The sequence below is a fragment of the Hypanus sabinus genome, chromosome 29, assembly GCF_030144855.1.
Source record: "Hypanus sabinus isolate sHypSab1 chromosome 29, sHypSab1.hap1, whole genome shotgun sequence".
Classification (NCBI taxonomy): Eukaryota; Metazoa; Chordata; class Chondrichthyes; order Myliobatiformes; family Dasyatidae; genus Hypanus; species Hypanus sabinus.
In genome coordinates, this window is record NC_082734.1 from 27970202 (window position 1) to 27993480 (window position 23279).

Consider the following 23279-nt stretch of genomic DNA (forward strand, 5'->3'; position numbering starts at 1 on the left):
TCCTTCCTTCCATCCCAGAGACGTAGCGCCCTAAACTTTCAGCGGATGAGGACGAGAACGAGGAGTATAAACAGCCCACACACGCTACCGATGACCATCAGGGTCCTTTTGTTCTTTGGGTCGATTTGCACCTCCGTCTGTCCCTGCGTGGGGAGTTACACAAATCCCAACGCTGAGCGGAGACTAGAGATCAACGTGAAAGGGCGGACTCCCGTCGGAAGGGCGGAATGAATGAGTGAATGTGAGAGTGTGGGGTCCTCCTGGGAGTGCGGACGATGGGAGTAAATAGGAAGAGGCGGGAATGTTTGAATGAGTGATCTATGGGGAGATTTTTTGATGAATGTATCAGAGACTGGTGGGTCGGATTCTTGAACATTCTCACACCCTCGCCATGCCCAGGATCAGGCCGGGTTCTATACCATCGCCTTGTGGCTGAGTTCTCCATTCTGGCTGGCGTGTTCACAGCTGTTCACAGAGAGGAGAGCCGATCTCAACAGCGTCATCATGGGCGTGTCCCCCTAGGCTCTCCAGCTCCGCCTCCCAGAAACCCCTTCTTCTAAGCCCGTCTGTGGCCCTTCTCCTCCCCCAGCACCCCATCCTTCTCCGTGACCCCCACCATTCCCCCAGCACCTCCCCGTCACCGTGACATTCCTACGTCCTTCCCGTCCCCACTCCACCCCCTTTTCCCCATCCCCTCAGTACCAGCAGCTGTGTGAAGCCCTTCAGGTGGAATGCGGTCATCTTGGGGATTGAGCGAAAGTTGCAGACGGCCGTCTGGACCTGAATCCCGGGTATCTCCTGCGGAGATGGGGGGAAGAGGAGGGTCTGCGGTCAGCAAAAGCAACAGAAGAAACCTCCCAAACACTTCCTACTGTCCGAGCTGCGCTCCAGAGCTACCTACAGTTCCCTGCATTATGGTCCGAGGGAGGGTGTTGTCCAAGGGAGCACTGGGTGCTGGTGGGCCGGTCGAGTTACGGGGACAATGTGCACAGGGGAGAGAAGGAGAGATGGGGATGGGGAAGGAAGCGGCAGATAAGTGTATTGTCGGGAGGGGTCAGTGGGGTGAAGTACGGGGGGGCGGGAAGGATTCGGCGGGTAGTCTGGGAGGAATGGAAAGTGAAGGGAAATCGAGCTGCAGAGGGAAGGGCTAATATAGCCAGGATAGGAGGGGCTGTGGCGGTTGGGGGAAGAGTGGGTTCTGGGGACAAATGTAGATGGATTACTTGTCGGGGCTGGAGAGAGGTGGGGATTCGGAGGGCCGGGTACGAGGATCGGGGGAGAGTGTGGAGCATAAATAGAGAGTGATGGATAAAGGAGTGGGGGAGGGGGTTGTAGGAGTATTGAGGGAGGGAGAGGCTGAATGATCAGGGAAGGAGGAGCTCGCAGGTTGGGCGGAGAGGGAGGAGAGAGGCGTTTCGGTGCTCCCACCTCCTTCGTTGCCTCTCCTCCTCACCCTCCGCCATTTCCGCGGCTCTACCTCCTCACTCTCCCGTTGTCTCGCCCCGAACCCTCTCTCTTTCCTTGCTGCCCCGCACTTGCTCCCACTAACCTCTTCCTTGAGGAGATCCTGGATGGCGTCTTTCGGATACTCCATGGGGTCCCTACTCTTCAGATTCTGATTCTGTAGGTGGGAACAGGTCACGTTAGTGTACTATTTACATAGAACACCCCTCCCTGGTCTGTCTGTAACCTCCCTATCCTTCCCATAATCCATCACTGGTCACGTGCAGCGCATCGGGACGCATGGCGGCTTGGTGCGCAACTGCTCTGCACCTAAAACTGCAGAAGGTCGTGGACATAATTCAGCACATTGTGAAAACAGTGCCACCTCCACGGATTCTATCTACAGTACTATCACAATCCCGACCCATACCGTACATTTTGTCTTCTGCCCCCTACCCCCCCGCCCATGGTACAGAAGTTACAATTGACCCATCCCACCAGGCTCAAGGTCAGCTTCTCTCACGTTGTTATAAGATTATTGAATGGTCCCCTAGTACGATTTCTCTCAATCTCTGGTATATCCTTCCCCTGTTTCCGTGCCTTTCTCTGCGCTCTGTCTCTCCCACTCCTCACTTCTCTCTCCATCTCTTCCCCACCCCACTCTCCTCCTTATTTCTCCCGGCACTCTATCTTACTCTCTCTATCCGTCCCTTATGTGCACCCTACCTACCCCTCCTCAGCCGTCCCCTGCTTCTCCTCCGTATCTCCTTCACACCTACTTTCTTCCACTCCTCTCCCTTACTCTCTCCACCACCACCCTCCCTCATTCGGTGTCCCCATTCTCTCACTCTTCTCTTCCAGTTTTTTCCTGCAGTCTCCCTTCTCCATCTCTACTCTCCCTTCCTCCTTCCCTCTACTCGTTCTCCTCCCATTTACGCGCCTTCTCTCATTCCTCAAGAGTGAACCCAGGAAACTCGCCCCTCGCTGCCTGGGACCATTCAAGATTGAGAGTATTATCAAACCCACTTCAGAGATACAACAAAAATCTCTGGAATATGCTACAAATAAAATGTCACTGAACAGAAATGAAGGAAAGAAATGTGACCGTTGTGGGAACAGGTCACATGACCCTGATGAGTGTTGGTTTAAAGACAAAGAATGCAGAAACTGTGGCAAACAGGACCACATTGGCTTTGTACTTTCCCTGTAAATGCTTGCAAGAAAGTAAATCTCAAGGCAGTATATGGTAATTATGCCAACTTTGATCATCATAAGTTTACTTTGAACTTGCAAGCTTGCGAGTTTCACTTCCTTATCGATGCTTCCCGTGACATTGCTCATTAGCCGCAAGAACATTTCGCAGAAGGTCATGGACATAATGGACATTATGTCGTGGACATAATTCAGCACATTGTGAAAACAGTGCCACCTCCACGGATTCTATCTACAGTACTATCACAATCCCGACCCATACCGTACATTTTGTCTTCTGCCCCCCACCCCCCCGCCCATGGTACAGAAGTTACAATTGACCCATCCCACCAGGCTCAAGGTCAGCTTCTCTCACGTTGTTATAAGATTATTGAATGGTCCCCTAGTACGATTTCTCTCAATCTCTGGTATATCCTTCCCCTGTTTCCGTGCCTTTCTCTGCGCTCTGTCTCTCCCACTCCTCACTTCTCTCTCCATCTCTTCCCCACCCCACTCTCCTCCTTATTTCTCCCGGCACTCTATCTTACTCTCTCTATCCGTCTGTCCCTTATGTGCACCCTACCTACCCCTCCTCAGCCGTCCCCTGCTTCTCCTCCGTATCTCCTTCACACCTACTTTCTTCCACTCCTCTCCCTTACTCTCTCCACCACCACCCTCCCTCATTCGGTGTCCCCATTCTCTCACACTTCTCTTCCACTTTTTTCCTGCAGTCTCCCTTCTCCATCTCTACTCTCCCTTCCTCCTTCCCTCTACTCGTTCTCCTCCCATTTACGCGCCTTCTCTCATTCCTCAAGAGTGAACCCAGGAAACTCGCCCCTCGCTGCCTGGGACCATTCAAGATTGAGAGTATTATCAAACCCACTTCAGAGATACAACAAAAATCTCTGGAATATGCTACAAATAAAATGTCACTGAACAGAAATGAAGGAAAGAAATGTTACCGTTGTGGGAACAGGTCACATGACCCTGAAGAGTGTTGGTTTAAAGACAAAGGATGCAGAAACTGTGGCAAACAGGACCACATTGGCTTTGTACTTTCCCTGTAAATGCTTGCAAGAAAGTAAATCTCAAGGCAGTATATGGTAATTATGCCAACTTTGATCATAAGTTTACTTTGAACTTGCAAGCTTGCGAGTTTCACTTCCTTATCGATGCTTCCCGTGACATTGCTCATTAGCCGCAAGAACATTTCGCAGAATTCGTTGTTAGTTTTTGTCCATAAGCCTGCTGTTGTTGAAGCTGCCAAAGGTACCTCCCCTGCTCCATCAGGGCTCTGCCGAGTTCGGGGATGCGAGGAGTAGTGGTGGGAGATGCTGATCAGTGTGCGGAGGTGCGTGAACATTTTACATTCGACGCTGGTTGAACCGAATTGCAGGTTTTCGTTCCCAGTCTGCTCGAAGGAGCCCGGAACTTTCAACGAGACTCAGCCCCCGTCGGAGTATCTGAAGGGAGCTGCCACCTCAATGTATGGATGAGTCTTAGCCCCAAGCGCGATGGAGGGACATTGTGTGCCTTGGGGAGTGAAAAATCCTGGCTGGTCCTACCCTTCGGACTAGCCGCAAGGATGTTCACACGTCCAGGTGGTGCTGAGGAGGCTTCACTCTGTGTATCACACCAAGAGTATGAGATGACAGAAAATTAATGAGGTTCACTCTATGTCTGACCTCAGTTGTGTGTTATGGGATGGTGTGAAGGGAGGTTCATTCTGTGCCTGATACCGGGAGTGTGTGACAGGATGGGGTGGAGCAAGCTTCGATCTGTGTCTAATCCCAAGAGTGTGTGATGGGATGAGGGGGGGGGGATGGAGCTTAAATTCAGTGTCTGATCCGTAGGTTTGCAATAGGATGACATAAAGGAAGTAAAGAGCTAATTCAGTTTGAAGCCGAAAATAAAAAATTCTGATACCGTTTACAGTGAACCCTCCCTTTTCCATAACTCATGTTTCCACATCCCTCCCTACCCGAAACCTACGAACTAGAAACAGGAGTGGCAGTCGGCCCGTCGAGCATGCTTTGCCATTTAATATGATTATGGCTGATCTGCCTATGGACTCAGATCCACCTACCTTCCTTTCCTCCATAACCCTTAATTTCCCGCACCCTCATAATGGTCCCTTTCTCAATACCCTTCTGTCTTTACTCCCCTTTTGAAGCGTTCTCTGCGCGCTGCTTGTCCCATATTGCTTCCTCTCTCCTGACTGATCCTGCTGCTGTGGTCATCTCACCACCCATCCCCCGGCATGATGCACACTACTCCTGTAGTTCTCCTTCCTCACTTCCTCCCTGCTACCTGCTCCCCCATCTCCGGCCCTCTCCGAGGCTCTACGTAGACATCCTCTCAGTGCCCGAATGTAATGCCATTTCTGTCATGTTTTAGCTGTCAGATTCACATATTGATATCCATTCTGTAATCTTCTTTCGAGAGAAAGAGAAAATTCACACACACACAAGATCTGAACTGAGGACACAGCAAAACCAAAAATCCTCACTTCATCGGCTGATCTAGCACTTCCATCTTCAGTATGGTTTCTCCTCCTATCCCTTCTGTCCAAGGCCCAGCGCCCACACTGCTGAGGATTAAACAGCATCCATCATCTCGTTGGCCACTTTCATGATGGGTCATTTCCCATCTCGTCATCTCTGAAAGTTGACAACAGTTAAACAAGAATATAATCAAATAACAATTACAGCATGGAAACAGGCCATCTCGGCCCTTCTGCTCCGTGCCGAACGCTTACTCTCACCTAGTTCCACCTATCTGCACTCAGTCCATAACCCTCCATTCCTTTCCTCTATGTATACCTGTTCAAATTGCTTTTTTAAATGACAAAATCGAAACTGTCTCCACCAGTTCTACTGGAAGCTCGTTCCACACAGCCACCATTCTCTGAGTAAAGAAGTTCCCCCTCGTGTTACCCCTAAACATTTGCTCCTTAACTCTCAACTCATGTCCTCTTGGTTGAATCTCCCCTACTCCAATTGGAAAAAGCCTATCCACGTCAACTCTATCTATCCCCCTCATAATTTTAAATACCTCTATCAAGTCCCCATTCAACCTTTTACGCTCCAAAGAATAAAGACCTGATTTGTTCAACCTTTCCCTGTAACTTAGGTGCTGAAACCGAGGTAACAGTCTCGTAAATCTCCTCTGTACTCTCTCTATTTTGTTGACATATTTCCTATAATTCGGTGACCAGAACTGTACATAATACTCCAAATTTGGCCTCACCAATGTCTTGTACAATTTTAACATTACATCCCAACTCCGATACTCAATGCTCTGATTTATAAAGGCCAGCATACCAAAAGCTTTCTTCACCACCCTATCCACATGAGATTCCACCTTCAGGGAACTATGCATGATTATTCCTAGATCACTCTGTTCTACTGCATTCCTCAATGCCCTTCCATTTACCATGTATGTCCTATTTTGATTATTCCTACCAAAATGTAGCACCTCACACTTATCAGCATTAAACTCCATCTGCCATCTTTCAGCCCTCTCTTCTAACTGGCCTAAATCTCTCTGCAAGCTTTGAAAAACTACTTCATTATCCACAACGACACCTATCTTAGTATCATCTGCACACTTACTAATCCAATTTACCACCCCATCATCCAGATCATTAATGTATATGACAAACAACATTGGACACAGTACAGTTCCCTGAGGCACACCACTAGTCACTGGCCTCCAACCTGACTAACAGTTATCCACCATTACTCTCTGTCGTCTCCCATCCAGCCACTGTTGAAACAATTTTATTACTTCAATATTAATACTTAACGACTGAACCATCCAAACTGACCTTCCGTGTGGAACCTTGTCAAAGGCATAACTGAAGTCCATATAGACAACATCCACTGCTTTACCCTCGTCAACTTCCCTCGTAACCTTTTCAAAAAATTCAATAAGATTTGTCAAACATGACCCCACGCACAAAACCATGTTGACTGTTCCTAACCATACCCTGTCTATCCAGATAATTATATATACCATCTCTAAGAATATTTTCCATTAATTTACCCACCATTGACGTCAAACTTACAGGCCGATAATTGCTAGGTTTACTCTTAGGACCGTTTCTTAAACAATAGAACCACACGAGCAATACGCCAATCCTCCAGCACCATCCCTGTATCTAATGACATTTGAAATATTTCTGTCAGAGCTCCTGCTGTTTCTACACTAACTTCCCTTAAGGTCCTAGGGAACATCCTGTCAGGACCCGGAGACTTATCAACTTTTATATTCTTTAAAAGCGCCAATGCTTCCTCTTCTTTATTCATCATAGTTTCCATAGCTACAATACTTGTTTCCCTTATCTTACACAGTTCAGTATCCTTCTCCTTCGAGAATACCGAAGAAAAAAAATGTTCAAAATCTCCCCCATCTCTTTTGGTTCCACACATTGTTGCCTACTCTGATTCTCTAAGGGATAAATTTAATCCCTCACTATCCTTTTGTTATTAATATAACTGTAGAACCCCTTTGGATTTATTTTCACCATACTTACCACAACAACCTCTTAACTTCCTTTAACTTTTCTAATTTCTTTCTTAAGATTCTTTTTACATTCTTTATATTCCTCGAGCACCTGATTTACTCCATGCTGCCTATATTAATTGTAGATCTCTCTCTTTTTCTGTACCAAGTTTCCAATATCCCTTGAAATCTATGGCTCTCTCAAACTTTTAACCTTTCCTTTCAACCTAACAGTAACATAAAGATTCTGTACACTCAAAATTTCACTTTTAAGTGACCTCCATTTCTCTATTACATCGTTCCATAAAACAAATTGTCCCAATCCACACCTTCTAAATCCTTTCGCATCTCCTCAAAGTTAGAATTTCTCCAATCAGAAACCTGAACCCTGGGTCCAGTCCTATCCTTCTCCAGAATTATATTGAAACGAATGGCATTGTGATCACTGGACCTGAAGTGCTCCCCAACACATATCTCCATCACCTGACCTAACTCATTCCCAAACAGGAGTTCTAACACTGCCCCTTCTCTAGTTTGTACCTCTATGTATTGTTGTAAAAAACTATCCTGCACACATTTTTCATACTCCAAAACATCCAGCCCTTTTACAGAATGGGCTTCCCAGTCTATGTGTGGAAAATTAAAATCTCCCACATTCACAACCTTGTGCTTACTACAAATATCTGCTATCTCCTTACAAATTTGCTCGTCCAATTCTCGCTCACCATTAGGTGGTCTATAATGCACCCCTATAATTGTTACTACACCTTTCCCATTCCTGAATTCCACTCAGATAGCCTCCCTAGACGAGCCCTCTAATCTATCCTGCCAAAGCATCGCTGTAATATTTCCCATGACAAGCAATGCAAAACCTCCCCGTCTTGCCCCTCCGATTCTATCACACCTGAAGCAACGAAATCCAGGAATATTTAGTTGCCAATCACATCCCCCCCCCCCCCCCCGCAACCATGTTTCACTATTAGCTACCACATCATATTTGCAGGTATCAATCCATGCTCTAAGCTCATCCACCTTTCTTACAATGCTCCTAGCATTAAAATAGATGCATTTACGAAATTCTCCACCTCTTACTATCTGTTTATCTTTAACGGCACAAACAACTTCACTATCTTCTTTTTCTTCCTTCTCCCCTACATCTTCCGTCTGAGCACTCCCCTGCTCTATCATCTGCCTATCCTCCCTCACACACTGTCTACTCGCTTCCTCTTAATTGTGAACTAACCTCCTCTCTCCTAGTCACTTCAATTTCATCCCCCCCCAAACATTCTGGTTTAAATCTCCACAGTAACCTTAGCAAATCTTCCCGCCAGGATATTGGTTCCCCTGGGATTCAAGTGCAACCCATCCTTTTTGTACTGGTCACACCTGCCCCAAAATGACCCAGAAAATTGAATCCCTGTCCCCTGCTCCAATCCTTCAGCCACGCATTTAACCTCTATCTTATTCCATTTCTACTCTCTCTGTCGCATGGCACAGGCAGTAACCCCGAGATGACTACCTTTGTGGTCCTTCTTCTCAGCTCTCTTCCTAACACCCTACATTCTCCTTTCAGGACTTCTTCCCTTTTCCTACTTATGTCATTGGTACCTATATGTACCACAACCTCTGGCTCTTCACTTTCCCACTTCAGGATATCTTGGACGTGATCAGAAACATTCCGGACCCTGGCGCCAGGAGGCAAACTATCATCCGGGTCTCCTGAATGCGTCCACATAATCCCTTATCTGATCCCTTAACTATCGAGTCCCCTATTACTACTGTCTTCCTCTTCCTTTCCCTACCCTTCTGAGCTACAGGGCCGGAGGCATGGCCTCTGTTAGGCAGGCTGTTCCCCCCAACAGTACTCAGACAGGAGTATTGTCAAGGGTCCAGCCACTGGGGTACTAGTATCTGAATCTTCCCCTTCCCTCTACTAACCATGACCCACTTGTCTGCCTCCTGTGGCCCTGGTGTGACCACCTGTCTGTAACTCCTCTCTACAAACTCCTCGCTCTCCCGGACCAGACGAAGGTAATCGAGCTGCAGCTCCAGTTTGCTGCAGCTCGGCGAACCTTACACAGATATGGACATCCGGGAGGCTAGGAGACTCCAGTACCTCCCACATTCGACACCGAGAACAACAAGCTGCCCTCACACTCATAATCCCCACTTTCCTCAAATAACAGGAAAAATTGAAAACTAAACCTACCTTGCCTCTCCCGTTTCTGTCTAAGTCCGTTGAGCCAAAGCCTTTAAGCCTTCACTCTGCTCCCGGCTCACACCGCTGTCCGCAAAACGACGCTGCCCGCTGTAAAAGACTTTTTTCCTGTTAAATCTTCCGCGCTTCACTGCCCGACGTCACACGCCTGAGCAGTCCCGCCTCTCTTAACTCCGGTGAGAAGAAGAAAAAATCAAAATGGCTCCCGCCGCACTCCCGTTCTGATTCTCAGACTTCCTTCTCCAAATTGTCCAAAGGAGCTGAATCAACTGGAACTATGGTTTGAAGAAGGTTTAGACCGTGGAGTCGGTTTCTTTGGTCGGCAGGAGATTATGAGCAGAAGGGCTCAAAACTTCCCTTAAGTTTGTGCTCTTCAGGATTGGATTCCACAAGCATGCAGGAAATAGGCTGTGATGGCCCACCTTATCTACGCTCCTCGTGGTTATAATAACCTCTGTCATGTCACCCGACAGCTTCCTTCGCACCAGGGAAAACAGTCCCTGCATTTTCAGTCCTACCTTATAACTCAAGCCCTCCAGTCCCACTAAGATCTCCGTTAATATTTTCTTAAATCTTTCCAATTAATCACAGCCTTGTTGTAATGCAGATGGCAAGACCTGCACATAAGTGCGGCAACATGAGGTATAGTATAAGGTGACAAAATGTTCCAACTTCTGGTTCCCTCTATGACAAATACACTTAGGAACCCTCTAGACCTGTGTGACCTCTGACACAGAATCATGTCCCGGCAGCCTTGTGCATTTCTCTTCCTACATGGATCAGTACAACATAATATGGGCCCTTCAGTTAACAATGTCATGCCAGTCTTTTAACCTAACTCTTCCCCCCACATTGCCTTCAGCCTATTCAGGGGAATGAACACTCAACGTTTCAGGTCAAACCTCATCATTAGACCTGGAAAGGAAGGAGGCAGAAGCAGTTCCTTTTCCGGATCCCATTTTGATACTTCTTCCTATGACCCCTCTACTGCTATGATGAAGCCAAATTCAAATTGGAGGAGCAACAATGGACAGATTGCCTCCTATCTGTGTGTGTGTGTGTAGCCTCCTAATGGCATGCCTATTGATTTCTGTAGCTCCCACTAATTTCAACATCCACCCTTTGTCTTGTCTCCCTTTCACCGTTCTGGTTAGCCTCATCAATTCTCTTCACCTGCCCATCGGCTCCCTCCGGTTACCCTCTCCACCCCATTCTCCCATGGTCAAATGTAATCTCCTACTCTCACTTCACACCTTCCAGCTTATAATCCTCCAGTTTCCACCACCTTCTTATTCTGGCTCCTCCTGCTTCCTTTCCAGTTTTAATGAAAATTATTAGCCAGGAACTTCAACTGCTGGTGGCATCAGCACCGGAGTTCGGAGTGAAGGCTTCAGAGTTCGAATTGGGCCGACTCCCTAGCACGCTTGACGTCCGTGCTGGGTTGAGCGTCGAGCTAGCATATCGACCTCGTAAACCTAAGAAAGCCTGCAAAAATAAGAAAGCATTTAGTGTATTGGAGAATTATGTTCCGTTCCGGTCATCTCATTATAGGAAGAATATGAAAGCTTCAGAAAATCCATAGGATGCTGCCTAGATTAGTGAAGGCTAAACGAACTAAGAATTTTCTCTTTGGAGCGAAGGAGAACGAAATGGGAATTTATAGAGTTGTATAAGATGATAAGAGTCACAATTTAATACGAGTTGAATAATCTTAAGGTGATTAGACAACAGAACAGGGAGAATATCAGAGGCAGATTTGTTTTACCTACAGAGTGGGGAGTGTGAGGGACATACTGCCGGGCTGATGGTAAAGTCTGATACATTGGGGTCATTATTGGTACTGCTAGATCGGTAAATGGATGATGGAAAAAATGAAGAGCGATGTGGGAGAGAAGGCTTACATTGTTCGTGGAGTACGAGAATCGTTCGGCTAAATGGAAATTGTGGGTATAATGGCATGTATTGTGCTATACTCTTTATTACTGTAGATTACAATTGTACAACTATGTCTATGCAAATCTCTTTTACATTCTCCCTGTAAATCCTTGCAAGAAAGTGGATCTTAACGCAGCATATGGTAACATAGGAGGCTATTCATAATATTTTTTTAACCTAGTAAGCTTGCGAGCACTTCCAGCCAGCTGCGATGGATTTCCCCTTCCTTGTTTACAGCCAGGGTGCACTTGATCAACCATCTCGGGAGAATTTCGCATATTTTGTTGTTGGTTATTTTTGTTCATAAACCGGCTGCGTCTTAAACTGCCGAAGGGTCCTTCCGTGCATCATCAGGACCATGACGAAGGCTCTTTCCAGACAATGTTTCATGGATATGGGTATAGCAACCCTATCTCATTAAAACACAGAGGTGCAGGAACGCCAGCAGAAGCTCCAAAGGCCTCAGCCTAGGGAGAAGAAGGATCTTCACCTCAACGATGTATGAAGTCTTGTACTGAAAGCGGATGCCATATAGACAATCAACCTTCTATTGGCCCAGGATCTGGCGAGTTGTAGACGGCGGCCTATGCCCCAGTTGGTGATGGATGAGGAGAAGGAGGTAAAGAAGTAGAGAAAGAACAGGAGGATGATGGAGGATGATGGAGGAAGAAGAAGAAGAAGAAGAAGAAGAAGAAGAAGAAGAAGAAGAAGAAGAAGAAGAAGAAGAAGAAGGAGGAGGAGGAGGAGGAGGAGGAGGAGGAGGAGGAGGAGGAGGAGGAGGAGGAGGAGGAGGAGGAGGAGGAGGAGGAGGAGGAGGAGGAGGAGGAGGAGGAGGAGGAGGAGGAGAAGAAGAAGAAGAAAAAGAACTAAACACAGTAGAGTTGCAACTTTGCTCCGTGGCTCTTGAAATCAAACTCCGATTAAAGATGAATAACTTGTAATACGCTGTCTTAAATTGCACAAAAACTTGAGCAATCTGTGGGGTGTACCCCAAGATCTCTCTGTTCCTCCACATTGCTAAGGATCCTGGTATTATCCTTGTATTCTGTCTTAAGATTGACTTTCCAAAATGAAGAATGACATTTTTCCGGACTGAAATTCTTCTGCCACTTCTCAGCCCAGCTCTGCATCCTGTCAATGTCCCATTATAACCTACGATAACCTTATACACTCTCCACGCCTCCGTCAACATTTATCTCGTCCACAGACTTTCTAATCTGCTCTTCTTCTTGCTCATCGAAGTCATTTAAAAAAATTCCAAACAGCAGTGTTTGCAGAACAAATCCCTAACGGAACACCACTGATCACAGACCTCCGCACAGAATACGCTCCATCTACTATCACTCACTGCCTTTGACAAACCAATTTTGATTTATACGTAGCCACGTTTCCATGGATCTCACTACTACCAGCTTTCTGAATGAGCCTTCCCCGGCAAACCGTGTCATACAACTTACAAAAACCAAGGTACATCTTTCTCGTAATAAGGATATCAGACTGAACGTAATACTCCAAGAATGATAGAACTACTGTGTTATACAGCTGCAAAATCACCTCACAACACTTGAACTCATTCCCTCAAAAATGAAGGCTAACATACCATACAGCTTCCTAGCACCCTATCTTTGAGCAATATAGGGAAGTGGACCCCAAGATGCCCCTGTTCATCCACATGACTAAGAATCCTGTTATTAATTCTGTATTCCGCCTTTAAGTTTCACCTTCCAAGGTGTATCACATCATACTTTCACAGACTGAGCACCACCTGCCTCTTCTCAGCCCAGCTCTGCACCCTGTCAATGTCCCATTGTAACCTACTGCAGCCTTCTACACACTTCACAACGCGGTTCCTCTTCAGGAAGTCCAAGCATCTTCCGTCCTCTGCATGGTGGAAGTCCACCAACTCCTCCGCCCACCACCACTATCTCGGAGACAGTTTCTGAACTCGTAATCGGGATGGCAAGAACTGCACACGATACTCCAAGTGTGGCCGCATCACGGTATTGTACAAAGCCTGGGACTTCATATCCTCTACGATGTAGTGGCTCCATCACGCTCCAGACCAGTGCGACTCCTGACAGGGAATTATATCCCTGCAGCCTTGGACATGTCCCTTCATAGATCAGAAGAGCACAATACAGGCCCTTTGGTTCACAACATTTACTAAGAACAATTAACTCTTCCCATCACATTGTCCTCAGTCTATTAAGCGGAATAAACACTCGACGTTTCAGGCCAAAACACTAGTTAGGTCTGGAGGATGGAAACAGAGGCAGTTTGGTTTCCCGATCCTATTTTGATATGCCTGCCTATGGCTGCCTCTACTGCTACGATGAGGCCAAATGCAAACTGCAGGTGCAGAACCTCATATTCTGTCTGTGTAGCTGCCTAACAACATGCCCATCGATTATATTTAACTTCTGAAAATTTCAACACCAACCCTTTGTCTTTTCTCTCATTTATTGTTCTGGTTAGCCTCACCCATTCTCTTCAAACCACTGGTCATTGATGAAATATTTAAATTTCACAAACGGAGTGAGAGCAAAAATGAAAGCATTTCTGAATATTGTGCTGAATTGCGCAAACTATCAGAACCTTGTAAATCTGGAGCAGGTCTATTGGACGCATTGAGGGATAGGTTAGTGTATGGCATGCACTGTGAAAGCATACAGAAGAAGATCCTGAGTGAAAAAGACCTTGCATTAGAGGAGGTGCTGAACATTGCAATATCATGGGAAACAGCAGCACGGGGCGCTTCAGAGATACAACAAAAATCTCTGCTATATGCTACAAATAAAATATCACAGAACAGAAGTGAAGGAAAGAAATGTTACCGTTGTGTGAACAGATCACATGACCCTCATGATTGTGGCTTTGAAGACAAAGAATGCAGATATGGTGGCATACAGGGCTAGATTGGCGGAGTGTACAAAGCTTTTAAACAGCAAAAAAAGGACAAAGTACAGAGAAAAAAAGAAACCCTAGAAAGGAAAATACAACAATGTACACAAAAAGAATGAAAGCAGTTCTGATGAAAACGACTCAGACCAAAGTGAACTGACTTGTCTCCATCTTCATAGTGTGAAAGAGACCAATGATCGAAGAGTAATATGCATCACTCCTCCAATGGCAGGCGTGAGACTGAAAATGTATTTGGACACGACTATAAACGACTGATTTTGCACTTACCTCTGAAGCGAACTGAAGTACTGCCAAAGACTTACACAGGACAGAGAGTGCATCCCAAAGTTAAAATTAAAGTGACAGTGACCTAAAGGAGAAAACACAGCAGCTGAACCTCTATACTTAGAAATGGAAGACCACCGTTGCTGGGACGTGACTGGCTAAGGAAAATCCAGTTGAATTGGTATACCATCAAGGCATTAGTTGTGTCACAAAGGAGGGCTGCTCGGGGGGAGGGCATGTCCGCAGCTCTCCTCTCACCCATTGTCAACTATTATAATGAAGAGAAGGAGCGAGATAGCGTCGACAATGAGGACAAAAGGAATATCCATGGCCACGACTCTGATGAAGATATGTGGGATGCTAGTGAGACAGGTATTGCCAATAAGCAAGGTGATGAAGACTACCTGGAAGTAAAAGAGCAGATGTACCAGGAGAAATTGACATCTCTCAAAAAACAGCTACAGCAGTTACAGGAAGGCACTTTGCAGAAGTATCAGAAAAGGGGATGAATAAACCAGATCAAAAGTACAAGGAAACAATACGAAATGCAGAGGTTTTTCTGCAACTGGGGATAGAACAAATGGAAAGGAATTATATTAAAGAGAAGAAAGCAGCAGTGAAAGAATTTGAATATAAAAAGATTGAGTTAGAATGAAAGCAAAAAGATGATTGAGAATGAGAGGCTAACAATGGAACTCACGGGATATTCAATAGAAGTAAAACCAATAATGACTAGGATACTAAAGAGGAGACCCAATGACCCTGTTTCAATTCCAGACAAAAGACGAAAACCTGCACCTGCGCAGTAAAATTGCTAGTTAACAAATGAACAGATAATGGAAGACCTGCGAACTCTTAATAACTTAAATCTTTGAAAAGACCAGCATTTCCGCCTTCTCCTGAGCATCTTCCCAGCAGTCCTGGTGAATCGCCAGCACAAAGTTATGAAGCACGAATAAAAGATGGAAAGGTATATTACTGTAAGAGATGGTATCATAAAAGTCAGGTTATCTATCTGGAATCTAAGGAGAATACGAAGATTGGCTGTGTAATTAGCTCAGTTGGAACAAATGATATATGGGTAATGAATACAAGTGATAACACCAAGATGCATACATATCTAGGACAGCTACACAGAGGAGTCTTCATTATACGGAGGCGAAATGCTGCCAAGAACACTTAGCAATTTGGAGGCACAAATCTTCGTAACTCTCCAGCCTCAGAAGTCAAATTTTCATGACTTTAATAAGGAAATCTGTATTAAAACAAACACTTTATAGACTTGAAGACCAAACTATTTGAAGACACTTTCCAATGCCATCTCGGTGTCACACCTGGTTTCCATCAAGAACCGCAGTATAAGAACCTCGGCGTCACAACCACTTGTTGCCAGTTCGTTTGTCTTTTTCCTGTGACATAACTACATTTCCCGACCGCTTAGAAACATTTGTTCTATGTTTAGCTCCATTTTCAAGGTTTATCTATGAGACTCCGTCTCTCCGAGTCAAAGCTCCGTGTTCAGTCTATGAGCCAAATCTCCGTGTCAAGGCTCTGTGTCAGGGCTCCTTGCAACCCTCACCTTTGATGATTGTGCATATTTTTAAGAATACCATTCACCTTTTCACGGATTTCACTTCGCTTTTCGACATCTTTGCAACATGGACGTGACTACTGTCTATGGCCGGAACCTGCCAATTTGTGAATTGTTTAATTTATTCCAGACAATATAGTGAAGAACTATTTGTTTGTTTCAGTGCCGGACAATCGAGAGAATACACCCACCCCACCCTCACTAGCGACTTGAGTTATAAATGGGTCTTAGACCAAAAGTAAAAAAAAGCGATTGTTATAGTTTGATATTATCACGTTACTTTGTTATAATTCGATATTATTAAGTTACTAAATAAACCAATGGTAGGCGTTGTATGTTAAGGGTAAACATATTTGTTTAGCATAGTGTTCCAGTTAAGAAAACAGTTGATACACTATTAAAATAACAGGGGAGCAGTGTACCATATAGCCAACAGTATAATGAGGGACTACTTTATGTTTTAGAAAGACGTCGTTGAATGCGCTACTTGGCGCATATTGAGCATGCGCTACTAGACGCCTATTGATCTGTACGTGTGTATCCATTTCGGAGTTCTGCCAGTAAAGAACCATGAAACTTAGCTCCCGTTTCCATCACTTTTATTAATAGCTTTGTTGTGTAGTCAGGCCACATACTCAATATCTTCATTGTACTGCATTCGCCTTTATTACCTCACACTCCAGCTGTACAACTACGTCTAAGTAAAATTCCCTTGCACTTTCCCTGTAAGTGCTTGCAATAAATTAATTCTCAAAGCTGTATATGGCAATGTATGCGTACTTAGATCGTAAGTTTACTTTCAGCTTGCAAGCTTGCGAGTTTTGCTTCCTTATTGACATTGCTCATTAGCCGCAAGGACATTTCACAGAATTTGTTGCTAGTTTCTGCCCATAAGGCTGCTGCTATTAAAGCTGCCAAAGGCTTCCCCACCCCTGCTCCATCAGGGCCTTGCCGAGTTTGGGGTGGTGAGGGGTTGTGGTGGGAGATGCTGAACAGGGTCGGGAGGTGCGAGAACCTATCACTTTCGACGCCTGTTGAACCGAATTGCAGATTTTCTTTCTCAGTCTGCTCGAAGGCGCACGTAACTTGCAGCAGGATTCAACCCCCTTCGGAATATCTGAAGGGAGCAGCCCCCTCAATTTATGGCTGAGCCTCGGCCCCAGTGCAATGGAGCAACATTGTGTGTCTTGGGGAGTGAGATATACTGGCTGGTCCTACTCTTCGGACTAGCCGCCGAGGACATTCGCACATCCGGGTGGTGCTGAGGAGGCTTCACTCTGTGTATCACACCAAGAGTATGAGATGACAGAAAATGAGGGAGCTTCTCCATATGTCTGACCCTAGAGTGTGTGATGGGATGGTGTGAAGGAAGGTTCACCCTGGGTCTGACACCGGGAGTGTGTGTTGGAATGGTGTGTAGGGAACTTCACTCTGTGCCTGACCCCAAGAGTGTCTGGAGGGAAGGTGAGGAGGGAGCTTCAACTCAGTGTCAGACCCGGACATAGAGACATAGAGGAAGTAAAGAGGTAATTCATATGGAAGCCGAAAAGTAAACTTTCGAATACCTTTTATAGTGAATACTCCCTTTTCCATAACTCATGTGTCTCCATCAGAAACTCCTCCCCACCCGAAACCTACGAATTAGGAACAGAAATGGCCGTTGGCCCGTCGAGCATGCTTTGCCATTTAATATGATTATGACTGATCTGGCCATGGACTCAGATCCACCTACCTTCCTTTTCTCCATAACTCTTAATTCCCCGCACCTTCACCATGGCCCCTTTCTCAATTCCTTTTCCTCCTTACACCTTTTCTGAAGCGCTCTCTCCGCACTGCCTCTCTCACATTGCTTCCTCTCTGCTGACTGATCCTGCTGCTATGGTCTTCTCATCACCCGTCCCGCGGCATGACGCTCACTACTCCTCCTGTACAGCTCCCTCCCAACTTCATACTCCCCATTACCGTCCCTCTCCGAGGTTATACATAGACATCCTCTCTGTGCCCGAATGTAATGCCATCTCTGTCATGTTCCAACCGTCAGATTCGCAGACTGAAATCTATTATGTAATCTTCTTTCAAGAGAGAGAGAAAAATCACACACACAAGTTCAGAACTAAGGACGCAGCAAAGCAAAAAACCCCAACTTCATCGGATGATTGAGCATTTCCATTTTCAGTACGTTTCCTCTCCCATTCCCTTCCGTTCAAACTCCAGCGCCAGCACTGCTGAGGATTAAACTGCATCCGCCATCTCTCTGCCCACTTTCGTGTTGGGTAATTTCCCATCCTATCAGCTCTGAAATTTGACAGAAGTTACACAAGGATCTGGATCAACTGGAACTATGGTCTGTGTAGGAGGGAAGGTTTAGACCGTGGAGTCGGTTTCTTTAGTCGACTGTAGATTATGAGCTGAAGGGCTCATAATTTATCTTCTATTTGGGATCTCTGTTGTAGAATAGAGATATCATGGCCTGCAAGTTCCCCGATGGTAATGACATAGTTCAACAGGCTGTGGAAAGACACTTCATCGGAGAGGACTCTGAGTATAGAATCTGGGTTATATTGTAGATGTTTCAGAAGCTAGAGAGAACGCACTTGGAGAAATGTCTGTGGTTCTAGTTGTCCTACACAAAAGACGGGTTTCGACCGCAGGGAGCACAGATGTTGCCGAAGCTGGAGAGCTGACCAGAGCAGCTCGTGGCTCTTGAGCTCAATTTCCCAACTGCACCAGCACACCGTGCAACATCTAATGCACCCTACCAACTTGCCCCCCCCCCCACCCCGGGTTCTTTAAAACTTCCGTTTAATTTTGTGCTCTTTAGAATTGGACTCCCCAAGCATGCAGGATGCAGATTGTGATGGCCTAACTCATCTACACCGCTCCTGGCTTTATATATCTTTATCATGTCACCTGACAGCTTCCTTTGCACCAGGGAAAACAGTCCTAGCTTATAACTCAAGCCATCCAGTCTCAGAAAGGTCTCCGTTAATATTTTCTAACTCTCTCCAATTAATCACACCCTCGTTTTAATGGGGATGGGAAGACCTGCACGCGACATAACGTTCCAGCTGCTGGTACTTAGTGCCCTCTACGACGAAGATCCTTCATCACGCTCTACACCTGTGTGACCTCTGACAAGGGAATCCTATCCTTGCAACCTTGGGCATTTCTCTTCCTGCATAGACCAGTACACCACAAAACAGGCCATTCGGTTCACAACGACGTGCCAGTCTTTTAACCTATTCTAAGATCAATCTAACTCTTCTTATCACATTGCCCTCAATCTATTCAGGGGAATAAACTCTCGACGTTTCGGGCCAAAACTCATCGTTAGGCCTGGAAAGGAAGTAGGCAGAATTAGATCGGTTTCCCGATTCCATTTTGACATGTCTGCCTATGGTCATTTCAACCACTACGAAGAGGCCAAACACAAATTGGAGGAGCAATACCTCATCTTCTGTCTGTGTAGCCTCCCAGTAGCATGCTTGTCGATTTCTCTAACTTCTAAAAACTTCAACATCCATCCTTTGTCTTTTCTCCCTTTCACCATTGTCGTTAGCCTGACCCGTTCTCTTCACCTGCCTCTCGCCTCGCTCTGGTTACCCTCTCCACCCCATTCTCCATGGTAAAATGTAATCTCCCAGTTTCACTTTACACCTTCCAATTTATAATCCTCCATTTGCCACCACCTTCTTATTGTGGCTTCTGCCGCTTCCTGTGCAGTCTTAATGAAAATTATCAGCAAGTAACTTCAACTGCTTACTTCTCTTAATTTTCCCCTATTGCATTTAACGTATTGGAGAATTGCTCTCTGTTCTGGTCATTTCATTATAGGAAGGATATGAAAGCTTTAGAAAAGCTAACGGGGAAATTTACCATGATGCTGCCTAGGTAAGGGAGCATGCGTTGTATGGGAAGGCTGGGCAGCTCCTTCGAGCGTAGGAGAATGAGATGGGAATTGGCAGAATTGTATAAGATGATAAGAGTCAGAAATGGAATGCACAGACAATGCCATTTTTCACTGAGCGACAATATGACAAGATTTGGAATAATTTTAAGGTGATTAGCTGAAAGAACAGAGCGAATATCAGAGGCACATTGTTTTTTTACACAGAGAATGGTGGGCGTGTGGGATGCATTGCCATGATGACGGTAAAGTCTGACACTTTGGGGTCATTAATGGTATTGCTAGATGGGTACATGGATGATGGAAAAAATGAAGAGCTATGTGTGTTGCTTTGATTTCTGGTATCTGCAGATTTTCTTTTGTTTGAGGTATGAGGCAGGAAGGTTTGGACAAGAAGACATCGGGAGTTAGGTGGGAGATGCGAATGGGAAGTCGGAGACTGATTCATCTCTCCATCTGGAATTCTGTCCCAGAAAATATGACGTTCTCTGTCTACACTCACAGGTCCCGTTCGATATCACCTGCAGAGGTGCGCATGGATGCATCACCAATTTACACCTCGCTGCTGCCTTACCAAGGTAGGTGTATACAACACTTCGAGGGGAGAGCGGACGGTGAGTCGATGCCTGGTCTCGGGGGTAGGAGTGGTGAGGAGAGGACCGTGTGCCCTAAACCCGATCCCAAATGGAAGGGTGAAGAAGGAACATGCGCCTGATGCCTGATCACAGAGGGTAAGGTGTGTGTCGGGGGTGGGGGTGTGGATGAAGGGGCAGAGTGTCCGACGCCCAATTTCAGAAAGGGGTGGGGGACAGAAGAGTGTATCTCATGCCGGCTTCCATGCGGTGGGGTGGGGGAAGACGACTTTGTGCTCGACACCTGGTCCTAGACGGGAACGATGGATACAAGACGGTGTCCGACACCTGGTAAATTAATACACACAAAAATCTGGAGGAACTCAGCAGCTAGTCAGCATCTGTAAAAAAGAATAAACTTTTGACAGATATCCTGAAGAATCTCGGCCTCTATCGTTCTCTGTTTACTCTTTTCCGTAGAGGCTCCCTGGCCTCTGAGTCCCTCCAGCATTTTGTGTGTATTGGTTTGATTTTCAGCATCTGCAGATTTTCTGTTGTTTGTGACCTGGCTAACTAATTAGCTGTCTTCTATACTTCAGGCGTTTTATTGATAAAACTGGGATATCTGCTCAAGATGGCGATCCAGTTGCAGAATAAATCTGAACTTGCCCGCCTCCTTGTTCTGGATTTCGAAAATCCAGCGGGAATTTCGTTCCACAAAGTTACAGTCGTAAAGGTGGAATCGACACAACATCAATCCTGCTGCGCTGTGCCACAGGCACTGAGGCTTTCCGGGGCTGCTCGGTGGAGTGGAGACAGGGGTCGGGGGAACGGAAGGCAGCGAACCCGGAGGTTGCCTGAAGGCCCGGGATGGCGGGCACGGGGCCAAGTGAAGGGGCGAGGGAGAGGTGGTGGGAGTGAGGAAGTGCCGGCCAGAGAGCGAGTGGTTAGGGGTGGGAGGGGGAGTGTTTATCTGCTGGGAATCTCCTTTGGCAGTCTCACTGTGTCCTGGGCTGGGCCTGAGCCCTTGGCCTGGGAGCCCCGACTCTAGGAGACTTGATAGGCAGTATTTGCACCGTTTGCTGAACGTTTTCAGTTCAATTTCCACTGCAGACACTCGGGCACCAAAGTCTGGCCAGTAGTCACACTGCAGTTATAACTGTCTGCTACACACTCAGAGGGGCTGTCTTCAGTGTGAAACATTGGGTTAAATGATCATGTGGCCTGATAGGAGTGAACAGGCGTCTGGATAATACTTCTTCAGACTGTAGAAGTAAATAGTAAATCCTGTCAATGTCTGCTGATCTGTTGTAAAAACCTGCTGGAGACTGGAGTGCAGAGATGGGGTTGGGGGACTGTGTATGTGTGTTGGTGGGAAGAATAGAGCTTGTTTTGCTGCTGTTGGTTTCTTACTTGTGTTCTGCGGAGCATTGCCAGCAAGCTGTGTGTTGGTGACAGGATGACTGGCAATGCTTGCAGGCTGTGTCGGTTATTAAGACAAATTTCACCATATTTTTTGAAGTGCACGTGATATATAAAATTCATTTGAATCCTGTTATAATGGAGCAAGCAAGACCTACCAGCACTTTGGGTCTTCTTTGGGGCTCACTCGACCCTTGGAACTGTACACTACTGATGTCCCAAATGGGCTTAGTGAAACTTCTAAATGGAGTCATTGTGGACCTGCCACAGGCCAGTGCTTTCAGTCTCCGATCCGACTTGAGTGTATCCTTCAGGAGGCTGAACTCATGGAAAGCTTCCGGCCCAGGCAGGGTACATGGCCGAGTACTAAAGACTTGTTCTGATCAATTGACCAATATTGTTCTGACCAATATTTTTAACCTCTCATGGGGGTTGAACGGCGGAGAGGGTCAGCAGCTCCCCAGTGTTAACACTTCAGAGGATCTCTCCGGAGTCCAGCATGCAAGTGCCGTTACAAAGAAAGCACAACAGCGCCTCTACGTTTTTTAGATGTTTGCGAAGATTCGGCATGTCGTCTAAAACTTTGACAAACTTCTCTAGATGTGTGGGGAAGAGTATTTCAACAGGCTGCGTCACGGCCTGGTATAGAAACACCAATGCCTTTTTGAATAGAAAAAGCTACAAAAAGTAGTGGATCTGGCCCAGTCCATCACAGGTACAACCCTTCTCACCTTTGAGCGTATCTACATGAAACACTCGCAGGAAAGCACATCATCATCAAGGGCGCCCACCATCCAGGTGGGCGCCCTTCTCACTGCTATCACCAGGAAGGAGGTACAGGAGCCTCAGGATCCATGCTACCAGGTTCAGGAATCGTTTTTACCCCTGAACCATCAGGCTCCTGAAAATAGGCTCCTGAAATAACTGCACTCACCCCTTCACTGAACTGTTTCCACAACCTATGGGCTCACTGTCAAGAGCTCTTTAACTGACGTTCTTGATATTTATTGTTTATTTAAGTTTTTTTTAAAAACTCTATTTGCACAGTTTGTTGTCTTGTACATTGGTGTTTCTCTGTTCTCTTGGGTGTGATTTGATCTTTCATTGATTCTGATATGGTTCTTGAATTTACTTTGAATGCCTACAAGAAAATGACTCTCGGGATTGTATATGGTGACGTATGTTTATTTGATAATAAATTTACTTTGAACTTGCTGAGAATAAATGCACCTGGAAAGATAAAGAAAACAGCTGCTTTAGGACTGGTCATAGCTTAAAGTATTAATAATATCTTCATTCTGCTCAAAA